The following is a 13,729-nucleotide window of genomic DNA, read 5'->3' as shown; positions in this document are numbered from 1 at the left end:
CATAATTGACTTTCTGGGCCTTCTAATGAATTGGTTCAGCTTCTGTTGAAGTTGCTGTAGAGACAGGAGAGAGATGAGCAGAGGCAGAAGAAAGAGGGTCTGGGGTTGACTGTAACAGCACATCAAATAAACTGTATTCTCCTCTGAAGATGTGCACATGACTCCTCTTGTTAATAGAAGAAAATAAGATCAAAAATGAGATTGTTTTTGACTCTGGGGTAGATCAAAGTGCCTAATGTTTAGTTAAAGCCCTCGAGTTGTGAGGTCTTAATGAGAGAAAAGCTGGATGAGTTACTATATCTAGTACAATCTTGCTTTCTTTATGTCAACTCTATTATTGTGTATCAAAAATACAACTTTTCTCCACACATGAGAAATGGAATTAAGAAGGAAATAAAAATGCAAAACAGATGTTATATTTATCAACCTGCATCAGATATCAGCTGAAACCCAACGTGGTTTAGATATCCCTGAGTATTGGAATGCTGTTACCTTGAAAGGCAAGGTCATGCAAGATCACATGAGATTGGGAGATAACGAGATCCCACAATTCATCTTGTCAGGCTTCAAGCTATGCGTTTGTGTCAATGAACGCCCTACAGTGCATGCAGCTATGGTCGTGGTTGAGGTGTGGCGACAGCGAGAAGCAACTGTTTCGTCAAAAACAACAAAGATCTCATTGGATGATTTTTGCCAATGATATCTGATGGACAGGTGGCTCGTCCAATCACCTGCCAAGTGTTTTTTTTTTTTTTTTAACAGAGCCTGCACTTTTCCAAACAGCTTCCAAGGACAACTTCTGGTTGTTTTTATGATTCTGTGGAACAAACCAAGGTTTGACCAATGAAAACTGTCACCACACAAAGCAAAGACAATGTGTTACTGTTCCTAAAATACCCTCAATCATCCTTAAATAACTCATAGTCTTTGTCCAACTATTCAGTTAACTGGCCAAAATCTACCACAATTCCTTCTGCAATAACAGACGAAGAATACTAAAATTAAAGTGATCGACAGAAATTACATGTTATGATAGAGTAGGAATTTCCCAAGCAGCATTTAGCAACCTACGGTGACAAATCAGGTTTTGGTCCTACTCCCTGAAAAAAAAAGTTCCCTTATTATCATTATACCTAGCTGTTCCTCGTCTGTTACACCACCAATAACAGTTGCAACCAAAACACTATGTCCTCAGCTGAACACAGCCCAATGAAACACAAATGTAGTAAGTAACAAGGAGGGGATATGAATATTGATTAATTTCTGTTTTGAGCACAGCAAGAAAAGTTAACTCCAAACAAGAATTAATGGCCTTTCATCTACATCTCTTGCTGCTTGTGGTTGAGTATTTGTACAGATTAGAGGAAGAAGTGGGGAAAGGACAATTTATTTTATATACATGCTGTAAACTGCAGCTTTTTGTGAAAATAAGACATACTGTTTACCAATTGCACAAACTATATATATGCACTTATACTGTGCACAGAACTGTGCAAAATATTTAGACACTAAAAGTACAATAAGAATGTTTAAAAATATAACAGCATGAACAATCTTTATCTATCAGTCATGTCATGTGAAGTGCTGTAGCTAAAATAAAGTAAACTATGAACATCCTCTCCCTTTAAAATAGCAACTGTTTCCCTACTTGCACACAGATTTTCAAGGCACTTGTCAGGTAGGTTGCTCAAGTATCTCAGAGAATTTGCCACACTTCTTTTGTGGATTTAGGCTGTCTCAATGTCTTTTATCTCTTCATGTAATCCCAGGCTGACTCCATGATGCTGACATCGGGACGCTGTCAACAACTGTCCGTTGAACAACGGTTATTTATACCTCTGTCTATATGTTTAGGGATTGTGTCATGCTGCAGAATGAGGTTGTAACAGATCAGGTGCCTCGCAGATGGTATTGTGTGACAGATAAGAATTTAAAACATCTAATGTGGATAAAACATTGCACAATCCTGTACTGTTAAAGTAACTATGTTTGTAGGGTGTGTTGGTTAAATACTACACACAATGTACTGTCAAAATATCTGCATGGCACTGTTTTGGATATTAAGCACAGAGATTCACCATGAGCTACATCGTCTGTGTTACTTAACCACAGCACTAAAGACATTCTTTTAAAATAGCCATTGGCAGAATAGATCGAGGGACAAAGGACAAGGTCGTGGGTCAACTGCTATGCCCATGAGATTTTCTGGAAACCCGGGCAGAGCCTTACTGACCTGTCAGTATGATTTAAAACAGTGTGTGTCTTGCAGGACGCCGGAAACCAACTCGCACTCGAATATGGACACTGATGGACTCATTATAACACACACACACCTCAGCTGGAAATATATTATGTAAACTGGTAGGGGTGAAATGGCAACCCAAACAACATATTGCGTGCTACTCATTTAGAATATCAGTTGGTTTGAGACAAGGCTGGTGAGAGAGGACGAGTGCTCTGGGGGTCTCTGACCATATGATCAGGGTCTACAGGAAACACTGAGCATCTGTTTCTATTTTATATCATTGGCAGGCTCTGCCATGCAGAGCAGAGGGTCACTAAATGAACACTATGACAGGAGACTGGACCAGAGCATTTGCATGCATCATGTGCTCCATAACAGTTTAAGTATACACAATTTAGACCGTGTTTCTGGTGCGCTGCAGCGTTTAACTCGGACAGCTGCTGCAGGTTCACAGCGAGCCATTATGCTATGTTCACTTCACTTCACCTGCGTCTTTAAAAAGGTCTAAATTTAGGAGCAGCACAGCTCCAGGCAGCAGTCAGGCAATTTACTCTGCCATCTCTTCCTCCTATTGGCTCTTTCTCTCAAGACCTAAAGCTGTCATCTTTCCTCTCTGCCTCTCTCTCTGTCTTCTCTGTGTCGGTCTTACTTTTTATCACCCAGCCCTCTCTTCAGACCCGCACCATCCGGTGTGTTACAGATGTAGGTGTCAGCTGCTGGGACAGCCCATGGCACGGTGCGGAAGACTGGAAATGAGTTATAACAGGACAAAGGGCTCGCAGGCAGAGCATGGCTAGAGGAACCAAAGTGAATTTTAGACTGTTCACATGGTATCTTTGCTTTGCAGCAGTTATAGGGATTAGTATGTCAAATATGTACTGCCAATACTGATCCTATATCAGTTAATCTATGAAAACAGGATTAGACTGTGAATTTATTGCATTTTAAAATAATATATATAACTCTTAAATAGTCAATATTTACCCCTTAGAGACATCTAATATTCTTCATGTGAATGATACAGAAAGTTTAGTGAGTGGGGTTCAGTTTCTGTCACATAAAACTCACAATGAGTTTCTTATGGAAATTCTTTAATACCACATCCTATTTTAAGTTCTGAACCTAATATATAATACCTGATTTCCTGGTATCAGGGCATTTTCACGCAGCAATAGATCACACTTGCTCCACTGTACATCAGAAGATAAGTGTGAGAGTATTTGAAGTGTTAAAGATTTATTGTATTTCTGGAAAACAGGAGTCTGTTATCATCTCATGTCAGAGCAGTTAATTTTGTGAAATATTTTGTCCAGCCATGTCCAAAGATAGTCTGTAACTATAGAATCCAAGAATGACAATTAAAACAGGGAGTAAACATTCTTTACAATTTTTCACATTGAGTGATGTTTTTTCTGGTTAAGAAGAATGTTGACAATCATGAAGGAAATATGGAAAAAACATTTATCCATTCATTTGATCTGTAATAGGGACGGGCCTTAAAAGCAAAAATACTTGATATTTACTGGAAACTATTCTTCAAAGACCCTGCCAACACATGCACACACAAAGAAAGAGAGACCCATTCATATCATAAACATTGGCTCAGGATATGCCCTTAAAATTTGTCTTTTGGCTATCATGTTTGATGTGAGAACTTTTGTTTTATGGGGCTCGAGCGGTGATGTTAAAGTTGGCATTGAAAGAAAGACCTGAAACATTGGCATTGAAATATTTGTATGGTACTGAAAGAAGTATCGGCACTGAAAAAACTTTTACTGAAAAATAAAACCCGGGCATGAAAAACTAAAAGTCTAAAAGTGCCTCGAGGGTACGATGAGACCACAACATTCAGTTTTCTCAAGGAATTTGTTTTAATGTTTTATACAGTATGTGCCCATGTGTCTGCAGTCTGAAATACTGTATGTCACCTGCACGCACCAGAATATAATTAACATATTAGGGAGATGACTCAACTCAAGCAAAACTAGAGCATTCACACAATGGAGTAATCTCTGACAATTAGGTTAGAGCCTGGACCACGGTTTGGCTCTTGTAACAGCTGGCCAGATGTCATATCATTTGTTGATGTTCAGTTGCACATGTGGGTCACTTTAGGACGGAGGTCTGTTTAAAATGATATCAAATATAGGTCACGTTAAAACACTCCATCGCAGCGCAATTGGTCAGCCAATGAAATGACAGAACCACCGGTAGGCTTTTCACAGGCTGCAGTATAGTTACATATATTTCAGTGTGAATGTATAGCGCATATGGGAAAGTGAGATAATCTGTTCTCAACCTCCTCCTGCTGCACAGCCAGAGCACCACAAGGGATTTTAAGGGGCATGCAAAGAGGCAGAGCTCTGCAGCAGCCCAGCAATGTGGGAAATTTAGTGACAGAATAGATTGCGGTTACGCTTTCCACCACTCAAGTCTTTCTCCATCTGGCTATTCTGTGTAGATAATGAAAACTGCAGCTCCCTGCAGCCTTTATCTGAGCCAAAATCAAGAACAGCCAATATGATCAGAGGCTGAATGAGGCACAAGTCTGTAAACAAAATTAATTTCCTAAATATGTGGTGTAAGAACTACACAGCTCATGTCATGACGGTAATTAAATCTCAATAAGGTGGCATAACTGCCGTTTTGTGGGATTTTTTTAATATTTTTTTTTTAGGTCACTGTTGTCGTGGGAATCCTGGTTTTTATCCTCTTAATGTCATCAAACACCTCAGCCAGGAAATGAAAATCCAGTGAAATAAAAGGATTTGAGAGATTACACAATGAGTGCACAAGAAAGGAAGAAAGTGTTTTTTACAGGGTGGAAGGGGTGCTTGAACGCAGCAACGTTACTATAGAGATTATTTTGTAACCAGAGGATCAGTCCTCCTAATTGCTAATGTATTCATTAACAATTACGTAGATACTCTTTTGCAAGCTAATGACCCGGTAGAAGCTGAATAATAATGTCAGCTATGCAGGTACACAGTGGAGGCACTGGATGAAAGTCATTAACCTAATTCAAACCCCAGACATTGTACATAAGTCACTTTGAGACAAGGACAAACAGGAGAACGGGGAAACAGCATACTAAAGCTGCCAGAGCCCAGTGTACTGAAGTGGCATGCCTAACAGCCTGTTAGAGACTAGCATGACAACACCAGACAACTACCAGAACAAACTGTCATCGGATAGAGACCAAAACGAGGAGCAACGGAGGGGAAAGAGAGGGCAGCGAAATATGAGGGGGGGGGGGGGGCACAGGAATACAGACAAAACAAGAGGGGCACACACAATGAGCATGTTAAGGAAAAAAGGTTGTTGCGTTGAGTCGCGTCATGGATGCCAGGCATGTGGGGCATCAGCTCATTGTGCCTATTTTTAGAAGTAATTTTCAAAGCACCTCCCCCCTTACTGTATATAATCCACGTGAATCAATCTTCAATGTAAAGGGGGGTGGGGGAGGTGGGGGCGTCTTTTGCTGCAGTTGCTCTTTTAAGATGGGTTTGAATGTGTGTGCGTGTTTGATAAGCCAGGAGGCTTTTTTTCCCCCCACAGAAGAGGAACATAGTTTGTGTGAAGTGTTTCATCGAAGGTTACAGACATTACGGTTTCACATATGCAGCAGTCTGTCTAAAGAAATGTACAATGAATACAGAGAAGTTAACCACCTCTTGTTTGAATGACAGGAAACTGTCCATAAAACACCCTCAAGATTAAAAGACACCATTAATGCACTACTGTCATTTAAAACACAAGCAGGGATTTATTGTTCTATACACACTCGAGAGGTCATTTGCAGTTGAAGGGAAATCAGATTAACACAGAGTATCTGTGATGGTTTAAATGCAGATTGCTGCCCGTAAACATTAAAGCACAGCAGTGGTTTGAGTCTGAAATCCAAACACAAACAGAGACTAAACACTGAAGAAGAAATTGAGACTGGACAGAGGCGCACATGGCTCTAAAATCCATATCCACAATTATGATCACAAACACCAGCATGTCTGCTTCTATTTTACAAAGGCATTTCTAAATATAATGAATAGTAATGCCTGAGGAGGCCACTGCTCTTCTCTGACAAAAATAAAGACATTTTAATAGCCTGCGACAAATGAGTTTCTATTACATTCAAATGCATCTTCTGTCTGTGTCCATCTGTGTGTCTAAAAATACCAGTATTTTCCCATTGGAAGGATTCCTGTGTAGCTGTGACCTTAGGGCCACATTCTCCACTCTCTTGAGTGCATTTCATTGGAAGAAAGGCAACGAAAAAAACAGGCCAGTAAAGTTAGCCATTTCACTGCACTCCCACCAATTAGGAAACCAACGAATGGCCTGCTTCCCAAACAAGCCTCTGGCTACCCTCATCCTGGGAGCAGCTCCCATTAAGTTAGTCACACAACGCAACCATGAAATAAAAATCAGCACTGGAACAGCAGACTCTGTTCACAACCCCTGTCTTTGTTTTCAGTGTTCTCAGTCTCACTGACCGACTGTCTCTCTCTTTTCCCTCTTGAAACACAATCCTCCATTAGTTTTTAAAGGTCCAGTGTGTGGATTTAGAGGGATCTAGGGGAGGAAATGGAAGATAATATTCATATCATTATGCTTTAATTACTGTATAATCACCTGAAACTAAAATTGTTGTTCAGTTGTCACCTTAGAATGAGGTCATCAAGACTACACAGGCGGTAGGTCCCCTTCTACAGAGCACGCCATATTGCACCACCATGTTTCTACAGAAGCCCAGAAGGCACAAAAAGGACAATAGGTCTCGAGAGGGACGTTCATGTTTTTCACAATTTTTGTGTGCACCGTATGTTCTCTTGCATGTTTGGTAGAATAGGATGAGGCAGTGGGTGTTTCGGTTTTCAGTAATCTACAACATCACTACTAGAAGCCAGTAAATCCTGCACATTGATCCTTTACAATACAAATGTATTGTATTTACTGTGCACATGCACAGAAAGAATAAACAAATTTTGAATAAACAAAACAAAAATAGCTTTTCTTGGCCTCATGCTCATTACATGTTCAAATTGAAAATAAATTAAGTGAAGCACAGGATTGTGAAACTGAGACACTGTCTGAGACACTGAGACAGTAGTAACCACTGAAGTACAGATTTGAGTGATGCTGTCTGTCCCAGAAAGACTTTTAACATACACAAAACTACTCCTTAATTTAAAACCTTATTTAACCAACCGACCAAAATGTGTTATGGTTCAGGGATTAAAGACAATCTATGTGGGAATACTTTGCAAAGTGTTCTTGATAAATCAACAAAAATTAGAAGAGGCAGAAACCTAAAGTCCAGGAAAAGAGATCCAAGATAGCCAAGAAATGATTGAGCTCAACTTTGTGCAAAAAAGTAGTCAAAGAAAATGAAATAGTAAATGCGTTCAATTCCATGTTCAGATTGGAAGCCACTTTCCAGCAGCATATTTTAGGGTAAGCTTATTTTTATCACTGATTTTTACACAAACTAATTTGGTTTGTGTACTTCCTGAAAGTTTCACAATGCGAATGCCAACACCAACACACAACAGCAGGCACGCTGGCAACAAGAGATACTCAGCAACTTTGTCGCTGTGTGAGGCCAAGTTGCTGATGGTTTGAGTTGAAGGAATATGTTGTACTCTATCCAACGAGCCGGCAAAGTCTCTTCTCATTCAGATCTCAATTTAGAAGCAAAGAACAAGTTCAGGTGCATTACTGCAGTGACTGAGAGTAGGTTCAGTCTCCAGCAGCACTACCACAGCTTAGCTGTGTCATCTAATGAACACAGTTGGCTGTGCACAGGTTGGGATCATGTACTTGTCGCTCCACTAGCAACTCTACTGTTTGCTTCTCTGCTTTATTGTATATATGGAGTCACACTTGGATCGGCTTTTAATTGAAGCTCATGCAGCTGAGAAATTAAACGAATTAGTTTCCTCCTTCAGGGCTGGAGCCAGCAGACTTTCAGGTCAGAGCTCCCCATTTGGATGGTGGGCCAAAAAAAATCAAGAGTAGTGTTGAATGCATTTTGGCTTTTAAAATTAAGGGTAATTATTCTTGTTGTGTGCCATCCCTCTGTTGTGAAAATTACACTTGACTAGTCTACAAATTACTACAACAAGCCTGCAGAATGTTTACAGTTCATCATTGCTGGACTCAATATTTCTTTATTAACCTGTTTTTGCTGATTGTGGGGCAGTTTAAGGTGAACGTAAAGGTGACTGTGACCATTCCTTGAGCACTCACATGACACACATGCTGGTAACTGAGAAAATAACACTCTTCAATCTGGCAGACAGGGCGTGGGAGACGGATGATGATGAATCATTGATGCTCGGCACACAGATCACAAACAAAAACACACCAGATGCACGAACGCACACAAATGCACGCACACATCTATCTCCTCTTTCTTACTCATCCATCCTTTCCCATTTACAGTGTGATGTTTTTCTCCTAGCCTTCACTGATTTTGTGGTGACAGAGACAGATGGAGGGATTGAGAGGGGAATGGCTCAGCACCAGAAAAGGAGAAATCTCCCTCTGCCTTTTTACTTTCAGCTGAAATAACATTGATAGCTTCCGGCTTGCATCCTTCCCTCTTTTTGGCTCCATGTTTTGGTTTGCATCCTGCTCGATTCAGTCTTCATCTTTGTCTGTATTTCACATCAGAATCTCATGTCCAGATTATATTAGTTGGAGAGAGGGGTTACAGTTTTAGAAAGTTGAATACTAGGCTTCAATTGACTAAATATAATTTGATTTTGATAAGAGAGGCGTAATGAATATTTAAGATTTTGGAGACCATTGATGGTTGGCATTCTTCTGTTGGCTGTGTCTTATAAATGTTGATATTGGTGATAAAGTTGGAAAAAAAAGTGAAATTCACTTGAATAGGTTTGGTGTTCACATTTAATATAAATAGACTGTAGTAGTGCAGTCAGATAGCTACAGTATAATCAGACTAGAGATCATATGAGAGGGACTGTATATTGGAGAAGGTTGATGGTGTGAAGTAGGAGAGAAGATAACAGATTGCATGTGGAGATGTATGCCATATAGACGAAATACAGCGCCATCCATCACCTGATGGCCCCTGTGACAGCCGACTCTACCCTGTATGACTTACTGATCACACTGCCACTCCTGCAGGAGATTATCACGGTGTGAGAGGACAAAATTTGGTCTTGAATCTATTTCCCCATGTGGTTGGATTATAGTCTTTTAATCTACACAATACTTTATCGAGCCTCTAATTACCCGTGTAAGCCTCCTTAGGATAAAACATCCCACAACAGAATCCGAGGTGCCTGAAGCAATACAAAAACTTCAGGTCTAAACACTATAAATCACAGACATGCTGTATAATAATGACAGCTGGGTACGCATGTGCTTACATGTTGAGGAATATATGAGATCAGTGATTAATCCCTTTTGCATGACCAGTGTATATCATACTGCTGTTAAAGCTTCTGCGTTGCTGCTGTTTTTATCCCAGCTCGACTTTGATCATTCACAAGGACCTTTGCCCTCCCCTCTTTCATGTCACTGTGCACATGCAGGCGTACATTGTACTCCAGGCCAGGGCAGGGGACCGCTGCATTATTCATACGAATGCCATCACAATGAGTAATTGAAGCCATGAAGAGGTGGAGGGGGGGGAGGCTGGGGCGTCTAGGCACCTTCTCTTTCTGCCTCTCAGTAGCAATTGTTTAGATCATTATCAGTGACCTCTAAATGTGATCAGTGCAGACATCAAGGTAAGACTCTCCATTTGAGGGTGAAGTCGATATCAAAAGAGATTGGGGAGGTCAGTGAGAGGACGGACAAGAAGCTGCACTGCAGGCTCGTGGTGGTGATGCCAGTTTCATCTGTCTGTTAAAGAAATGCCTTTTTGACATTCAGACATAGGAATCCATTTCCTAAATATCTGCTATGACTGATTATAAAAGAAATTCCCCTGCAGCATTGTGGGAAGTGGCATCCATGTACTCATTTGAGCAGCTTAAAAGTAATGATATGGAGCATCCCATAAAGCTGTGTGCCTGGTTTGACTCCTGCCATAGATCTTTTTAGCACGTCATTCTCCTCTTCCTCCCTTCATTTCCAATCTGTATCCCTACTAACTTAAATAATGAAAGAAAAATTGCCCAAAAATATCCTTAAAAAAACAAACCTTATGATATGATAGACAAACACGTGCCACATGCAACATTACAGGTCACATCACTTATGATTTAATAAAAACATAATTTGCGGTTCCTGCCATAAGTATCATCTCCACGAGATGCTTACGAGTAAACTGCTCATAAAGTGTCTCATTAATTTTGATCACTTATTGAATTCTGCTGCACATTTCAATGCTTGACATTGCTCAAGCAAATTATGAAAAGATGTAAAGTTTGGTTCTATTTACTTCCTGTTTGCCCCTTGTGCTCCATGTGAAGCAGTTTACTGGATGTTCAAAACTCTTGTGCATAAAGAGTAATGATAAGTGATACATTTCTATGCTTTTATGAATGTATGCATTTCCTGTTCTCTCTTAATATTCAACTGTGACCCGCTGTGGCCTTTATGGTAATGTGATGACATTCCATTCAAACTTATGCTGCTGCGTGGGAATTGGTATAGAAATGTTTCTTGGTCTGATTTTAGTCGTGACTTATGATACTGTTAACTTATAAAAAATATTTAGACCTCATCTTGCAGGAAGAAGGACCATTCGTGACAAGGAAAATAGCATTATCTTCCTTTACTGTGAAGGATGGCCACATTCAGACAGTTTGTAGTCTATTGAACACTTTAACTCCAGCGCTTAAAAACTTTGAGTACACAACCAAATGAACTAGCAACGAGCTGCCATCTACGTAATTTTGGTATCAAGGTAACACTACCATAACAAAATATCAAATTACTGTAATTATTTCAACCTGACTGACATATTAATTAACGAGGCACAAGAACAGTAATAGTACCAGTGTTACAATATGATCGCCATCACCAGATAAAAGATCAACCAGAAGATGTCTAACTTTTGGATATGGTACACTTACACTTTGGCCTAATTTGTTCTTGTTTGTGTAACTACTTCATTTAAAAAATAAAAAAAAATACAATTATTATTAGTGCTAGATGCATACAAATGTATAAAAATAATGTATTATCTTCAGAAAAAGAACATTTTAAGATACAATTTATATTATATGCACAGTGTGCATACAGTATGTGTTTATTCCAACTGCATATGAGGGACTAAATGAGTGACAGAGCAGAATAATCAAACTACTGGCTGGAAAATCAACGTGTTTGGCTTCATTCATATTTATTCATGCCGCATTCAATAGTCGATGAAAACATCAACTGAATATGTAAAACACTAATCTAAATGCTGGAGAGCTGATTGTAACGATGGGTGCATTCAAGTGACAGCCCACAGGGGAGGAGTGAGCGCTCTCTGTATATCCCAGAGCCACTTAAAGGGTGTAAACACGGCCACACTAATGAACTACCCCTGACTTGTGCAACCAACCAGTCCTCTGCGTGCCACAAACCATTAAAACTACGACCGTGGCATGAAGTAGGGAAGTATTTTGATGCATGCGTTGCAGCGTGTGTAGGTGGTGAGGAAGGAAAGGGATTAGCAGGCATGATGTGCTCACCCAAAGACGTGTTTAACCAACACTCTGCTTCATTTCTTCCATCCCTTTCTTGTTTGCTTGTCCCCTTGTGACTTTGCTTTATTCCGTCTTCGTGCACAGATTTCTGCATGTGTTGACGGTTAAATACGCTTTTTCTCAGCTGCTGCTTTGCCCTTCATGTTTGCTTTGTTACATTTGTGCTTTCAGTAAAGGGGTTAGATGTTCGTACCAGTCTACAGACAGCAGAGATTTGTGTTTATCTGGCCGCAATGGCATCAGGTGGAAACCATTACGTCAGAGCTTTCTTCTGCAGGTAGAGAGGCAGTCCAATTTTTACCATCAGCGCATCAACAGGAGGCTGAGAGATAGCAGGCAGGCAGGTTCAGACGATATCAAACTCAGGCAGGCAGGCAGGGGGAAAAAAAAGTGTTTGCTGAAGCCAATTTTCTGAAGATGTGTATGTTTCAGAGAGTGTTGAAGTAAACAGAAACGGAGTGTGGAGACGTGAATCCTGGGGCTGTTTGGTGGCGTGAAAAATGGTCTTAGCTGCGGACGAATGAAGAAGATTCAATACCTCAGAGAGAGAGGAGAGTCGAGCTACAGGATGGGAGAGAGACAGAGAGGAAAATAAGGAGAAACAATAAGAGAGTGAGAAGGAGAGACCTTCATTCAAAATGCATGAGTCAACCTGCAGGGCTTCTGCAGCTCACCACTGCAGGTGAGAGCAGACACACTTGACACAAAGGGCACAAAGGACACATTAGCACACTAATTAATAGTTAGAGTAGGTAGTTAGTTACTGCCTCATACACACACAAGTGCCCACATGAAATTATAAGAAAAAACAAATACCTTTCAGTGGAGGAACAGTGGCGTAAAATATAAATTCGACATAATAAGACTACATTGTCTTCTGAGCCAAGGCACAGCACTACTTCACCCACTGTATAATCAATATTTACCTGACAAATTGCTTAAAAAAAAAAAAAAAAAAAATTCAGATTTTCTATTAATTAACAAGCTGGTTAACAAATCATTTTTAATTATGACCAATATTCTGTAAATGGTAAGAAGTATTTAACAGTTTAGTCATCCATCAAACCAACCAGTCAGATGGTCATGGTTTTAATTAAAATGTGACACGCCCAGTTGTGGTCTCCTAAATCAATCAGTGGTTCACATCATGAAACAACCATTTCCTAAATATAAAGCACACAATTTGAGTAAGACTGGAGGATCAGACACACACATGTACAAAACTCGATAGGCCTACTGAGCTCTTATTTTGTTTTAAAAAATGACCACAGGACCAGACAGAGCTGCAGTGGTGCATTTCTGTTTGAGTCTGTTTGTGTGTCTGTGCGGTTGTGCACTTGTGTGAGCTCTCATGCCAAATGCACACACAGTGCCTCACTTTGAGTTTGCGCATGTGTGTGTGTCAACTGGATCTGGGCGAGTGAGTGTCTGGCTGCTGCTTTGATATCCTTCCCATTGGCAGCCCTGATATGAACGGCTGCTTTGATCCCGTTTGAATCAGACAGCATCACCTGAGTTCCTCTGCTGCTGCTCTGAACAAATAGCCCAAAAGGCACAGAGACAAAGAGATGGGATGGGACAGAGGGATTCCTATTGTGTTTCCAGTTGTGTTGGTTAGTCTGGATCAACGGCTGTTCAGGAGCTACCTGCTGCAGGATGTCCTGAGGCATTTCTGCCAACAGCTTAGTCCTGAACTGTCCATATTTGTTATCTGGTGAGGTGCAAATATTTTTTTAAAATACAGATCCATAATATTCTGTATGCTGCTGTCCTCAGCAGCAGAAGGTGCACAGCAAAGAGTCATGGA

At 40.3% G+C, this 13,729-nt stretch overlaps 1 protein-coding gene across 5 annotated transcripts in view; it reads right to left on the bottom strand.

Moving 5' to 3' along the window:
- myripb (myosin VIIA and Rab interacting protein b) overlaps positions 1-13,729 on the bottom strand; it is a 105,874-nt gene that overhangs the window by 30,402 nt on the left and 61,743 nt on the right. The window contains exon 1 of one of the 5 annotated variants that reach the window (XM_069705549.1): positions 11,908-12,048. The exons of the other annotated variants lie outside the window; for them this stretch is intronic. The gene's annotated coding sequence lies outside the window, so the exon portion shown is untranslated. Of the gene's footprint in view, positions 1-11,907; positions 12,049-13,729 lie in introns of those variants that run through there. 5 annotated transcript variants of the gene reach the window in all.

This window comes from Brachyistius frenatus, unplaced genomic scaffold (genome assembly GCF_029030835.1).
Source record: "Brachyistius frenatus isolate BFR_SWC_R1_liver_20210118 unplaced genomic scaffold, ASM2903083v1 Contig_57, whole genome shotgun sequence".
Lineage (NCBI taxonomy): Eukaryota > Metazoa > Chordata > Actinopteri > Embiotocidae > Brachyistius > Brachyistius frenatus.
This window is presented reverse-complemented; position numbering and strand designations above follow the sequence as displayed.